We start from the raw sequence: 6,000 nt of genomic DNA on the forward strand, positions 1-6,000 counted from the left end.
ACACACACCAGTAACTTGGGGGGAGGTGGCAGAGAAAGTTAGCTTTGAGCTACTGTATAGTCAGATATAAAAATCCAAGAAGAGGGAGAACAATACCATTTATCTATGACTGTCAACTGTTGTATTAAGTTAAACAACAGAAATCAAGGCCGAGGACTAACAGTGGAAAACCTCTTCGTTCCTTTCTTACAGAGCTACCAATATTTTTCTCATCCTTTCCAAGAAAAGGCTGCTAAGATAACAAAAACCTTCACAGCACTATAATTGTGTATTGTTTTGATACAGTGCCCATACTAGACAACAGCCTATAGTAGACACATGTTGCAAAGTAACACTGAAACGCATACCTCTTACTCCTTTCAAGAAAGGAGTATCCAGGTACCCTATTTTCAGGCACTTAAAGCAGGACAGAAGTCACAAACCCTCGCGCTCAAAAGGTGTCCATTTGGAAGTGCTCAAAGAAACACGCAGCAATGTAGTGATTCTTGGTAACAGACTTCTGTAAACACTGCACTGAAAATTGTAGCTTAAGAGAATCTCATACGTTGTCAAACTCTAGGTATTATCTTTAATGAAAGAGTTTGGGGAAAAGAACACATTCTGGAAAAATACACTAAAACCTGAGACTGATCACAAAAACTACAGGAAAATAGTGGAACAGACACGAACTGTGATTAAACTTTAAGGCCTTTTGAGTCTGTAGTAATGTCTAACTTGCACATCTTTGAAGATTTTCCACATGACTACAATCCATAAGCTTGTCTACACAGGCACGATACTGCAGGCCTACTACAGGTAGGCTCAGAATCATCAGCAGCTGCTTTACACCAACTCCCCATGCTTAAAACTCACTGTAAATGCAACACAGCTCAACACAGTGCCAAGGAGCAGAATTTTAGCATAAATTTAGCAACATGAGTTTTGCCCTAGATCACTGTAAAGCTGCTATACCCTAATTTACAGCCATTTTATAATGTATTTTTAATAGACTTCAGCAATATCTTGATTGCCATTCCAGAAGTCATCCAAGGCAAGAAGGTTCCTTTAAGCATCTAAGCTAATTTTGAACCATTGGAACCTTGTACGGATATTGCAAAAAATCATTTACAACAGTATTTTCACTCACCCAAGCAAAAGTTACTTCCACTAGCTTCGGGATCAGTCTGTCTGTAATATCAGCTCAATATTTTCACAAAGATTTACAAGAAAGTTTTTAGACTTGCAGTTCTATATTACCCTGTTCTCAGCCAAAAGTTTTCATGCTCAGAAGTAACACCCTCTTCAGGCAGAGGCCTGCTAGCACCTCCAAGTGTTAACTTCAGAAGACACTGTACATCCTCCCATTGAATGAAACACAAACTTTACCAAAAGCTGGATTAGTAACGAAAACTAAACAAAAGCAAAAAAAGCATTCTGTAAAATACTCACAAGTGATAAGACCATTGAAGTGAAAAAGAACAAATAACAGGTTAGAGAAAGACATTTCAGAAGTTGTTGAAATCAAGTGCTAAAGTAAGGCACATCTCGTTGCAACAGGCAGGGTCTTACACATCAACACAGCAACATGGTAGGGTTGTGGGTAGGGTACATGCCACTTCAGTACATGCATACACACTTGCATAACAAACAACTTTGAAGTTTCTAGGACAAATCTTCTACAAGATACTGCATGAAAGCACTGCAGTGATTTGCAAATAATTTTAGAAGGTAAATATTCCATAATTGATTGAACCAAGCATTTGTTTCCACATAAAACACCAGAGCCTGCACTTGCATACAGCATCTTCAACTTGAGCAGGCTATAAGCTAGGCATATTCATATTTGATTTTTAAGAGTCCCAGGGTTCCAAAGCAGCTTTTGTCCCAACCTTAACTACAGAGCAAAGACACTTCCAAACAAGATACTCTGCATCTAGGAACATACTCTTCACTCTGAAATCTGGTGCCTGGAACAAAAGTTTTGATTATATAAACAGTGCCAGATCATTTCTTCCTGCCATAAAACACATGCACTGCTTATTTTAGTATCAGCCTTCTGAAGATATTTAAGTAACTACACCAGAAAAGAATCACCAGGTAAAATTCTGAGCCCCAGTACAAGTGAGTTACACTAGCAGTTCGACCCAGCTCATTAGGGCAGCCTCCTGTAAACATTATACTCTGCTGAAAAGAGGATGTCTACAAGTGTGTTACACTGGAGAACACAAGCCTCTCCCCAACTTTACCACTCAACACCTCTGTTATTAACAGATACAAGCTCAAGATTTAAGCCAAAAGTCAGGGCCAATAAATGTTCAATTAGAAAAACTGCTTCTGTGATCTCCAATCTGGCTTGCACAGCTTTTGCCTGTGCAGGACAGGAGTGGCAAAATAAACACTAGTGATGTTATCACACTGCCCATATTGCACCATTTTTTTCAGACTTCTTACATTACAGAAGCTCTTAAAAAGCACACCTTCAAAAATGCAGAAGACTAATGCAAACCAAAACTAGAATTATTTTCTCTCATTAAAATTCATATAAATCTTCATATTTAACATTACAAGGAAGAATACAAAGCTGTAGCTAACCTACCCCCTTGCAATGTACTTGTATCTAGGCATTATTCCTGGCCATGCCACTGAACCAATCCAACCTTTACGATTTTCAGGGTACACTCTCATTATGGATTTCAGTCAGAGCTACTAGACTAGGGGTTTTACAGAGAGCAACAGCACATCTTGCTGCCCAATCACTTTGATACAAGCCTTAATTTACTAATGCAATATACTCACAATGTAACTACAACTAAAGAATCCTCATCTGCACTTGCATTTAGTCCTCATTTTCCTTTTACTCATAGTTATAAAACTGTGGATCATAAAGAGAGTTCATAAAAGCTAAGTAGATCAGGATGCACAAAGCACTTTCTGGGGTAGAAAAAAAAATCACCAAAAGACAAATTAGTGCATGCATGATTTCTTTATTAAACTCAGAGCTAATGCTTTGAAACTGCAGCTTATGGCAGGCAAAGCTGATACTAACAATTTATATAGGTTACTGTTGAAACAGCTGTCACAGCTAGTCTCAATTCAGATAGTACTAGTATCCCTATAAGCTTCTAAATCTGCTCCACTTATTCAGCTCTGTATATTGTCAAACTGTGAAGCAGTACAAGTTTTAGAAGTATTTTTTACATTATGATCATCCACACAAAGATTAACTGAAGCACAAAAAAAAAATCTTTGTAAATTCAGGACAACAGGAGTCATTTGTCACGTACACTCAAAGCTCCAGTCTGCACAGATGCGTATTATTTTTAGAGCACTACATTCCTAAGCCGTACCTCCATCAAAACCATTTCTCTGAAACCATGCAGCCATCCCACTCTTTTGAACTACTTGGAACAACGTCAGTGGCTCAGGTTTGTCAGTGAGCTGTGTTTGTTCCATGTACGGTTTGCTTCAGAAAGCCTCAAGTACCGACAACTCTCTGATTCTGCACTCCCAAAGAGCACCACCTTGCCTTTATTGAAAGGATACTGGCTAACAAATCCCTAATCTCAAACTTCTGGACTTTTTGTACATTTCCTAACACAAAGTCGCATTTTTAACGTACAGGATGAGATCTTTTTAAACAGTTTGCAGTTAACTATCAATCTTTTTTCTCTCCAGTTGATTTTTACCAATTGATATTTCTCCACTGGACCAACTTCTTTAGGCAAGCTTTAATATGCATGATGTGAGATTAAAAAACTTCCTATTTTAAGCTTAGTTTCATCAAAGAAAGAAGCAACTGTCTATACAGAAATAAAACAAAGTCCAGGTTTTAAAAAAAAAATAAATACACAGTCCAAGTAGCCCTGAGAGTAGTACTCTTTCAGCAATTGTTTTGTCTTGTGTTCCCCCCACCCCGCTTTTTCGTTTTTAATTTGATCATCTGTTGGCCACTACTTTAATCTGCAAGAAAAGACTTTCTCCTTTGAAGATTACATTTCAAGACAGCTAAATTTAAAAAGCCAACATTTATCACTCATGCCAACTTTTATAACACAAAGCCTTCCATTTACTATTTAAAGTTTCTTAACTGTTTATGTGAACAAAGTCACTGATTTTCTTTTTAGGAAAAAATTAAATACCTCACAACTTATCATGTTACATAGTCCAGCAACACGGCAGGAATTAACAGACTTCAGGACTTTCCCATTACAAATCTGACACAGCTATTGAAATTAATGCAAGCTGCAATCACATCCTGCAGTGAATTTTAAATTCTCTAGTGCAAATTTATGTTTGGACAACAGAGACTGGGGAATTAGAGTCATACCCCTCCCAACATCTAAATTAATCTACTGGCTCTTTAATCAGAAGCAGCAGAGTGAGCAGGGTGAACACACAGTCTGAATTCTTTTTTTTTTTAATTAGCAAAAGGTTTGGGATACTCTAGCGCAAGCTCTGAGTTCAGTTAGGACACTGCTTGAAAGAGCAAGAAAAAAATCTGCTCAATTTTTCTGCTAAACATACCCAAGAAGAACATGCAAATTGTCTGAGCTTTACAGAACAAGTATATTATTTCAACAAGTTAGCTGAACAGAATATTCCTTTATCAATACTGAGTAGGCACCTGAATTTTTTCTTAAACCAAGCCGTTTCATTAAAACAGCAGACTAAGAACACAACAATTACTCTGACCATCTACGTATCATTAAGCTGAGAACACCTTCTTTAACAAATTACTTTGAGGCAGAAACAGGTTATCAGCCTTCAAGACACAGTAAGAAAGAAACAAAAACTATCTACCAAATAAGAATCCTAACAAGTAGAATCTTCCATGAGAAAAACAATTGTCCAACAAGTGTAAGAAAAACTATCTACAGACAGTTAGGTCACGTTCACAGCTTAGTTAACCTACATGGCTAGGAGCTTTTTCTTTTAAAATTTTCCTAAATGTAAACACGGCAACAGAGTTTTCAAGCACTTTTTAGACTCACTGTTTCATCTCCCAAAAATAAAATGTGATGACACAAACCAAATTTATTCCAGGATTGTCCGAACCCAGTAACACAGGTGTCAGCACCAGATTTCCAACTGATTCTGTACAGAGAGATGCCTGGGCTCCCACTTTTTCATCCAACTAGGATCAACTGTGAGACAACCCAGAACTTCAAGACTATTTCAATTTTTTCTTTTTTTTTTTAAATAGACTATTTAAGCAACTTACAGGAAATGTATTAAAAGAATGCACCAGATACACAACTATCTCTAACAACTGCTGCTGGTCAGTTTTCAGTATTTGCAGTTTCCTATTCAAACTGGCTAGCATTTCTCAAACAGTGAGTCACAGAGTCCAAAGGAGGGCAAAGTTTAAGACGCTTAGAATTTATCATACAGAAATATATTCTCCCAATATTTGTGTTCTAATAAATGTCACGTTTTAAGGAAGTTCAAAGACAAAGCAAACAGAAGATGCTGGAACAAGGTATAGCTAAGGTAATTACTACGAAAAATGCTCTCAAAGACATAACCAATGCAAAAATGAAAGGGCTCATTGGCTTTCGTTTAACACGAGTCCAGCCAGTCACAGAAAATCGGTTTCGAGACTAAGGAAGGCATCGTGATCTTTCAGACAACACAGCCAAAGCTCAACCTGAAACTGGAAAAGCCTTCCTGTTAAAAGCATGGAGTGGCAACAAAACAATACAGAAACGTACAGCGTTAACCCTGAAGCCCTGACATTCGACGACTAACTCCACAGCTGACAGGGCTTGTTTTCACGAACGCAGCAAACGACAATTATTCACAGCAGCGAGAATTACCTTCCCAAAACCTGCTACCTGCCTTTCCCTTAACACAACATTGCGTGCTGCCAGCACAAGAACACATACCTGTTTTTCCAAAGGGACGCACCTTCCTTCCCCCGATGGCACCATCTCCGCTTCCATCTCCCGCCCCCCACCTTCCCGAGCATCGCGCCTCAGCCTCCCGACGCAGGGCGCTCTCCCCGCCAGAGCCGGGGCAGCA

This window comes from Phaethon lepturus, unplaced genomic scaffold (assembly GCF_000687285.1).
Source record: "Phaethon lepturus isolate BGI_N335 unplaced genomic scaffold, ASM68728v1 scaffold15500, whole genome shotgun sequence".
NCBI lineage: Eukaryota > Metazoa > Chordata > Aves > Phaethontiformes > Phaethontidae > Phaethon > Phaethon lepturus.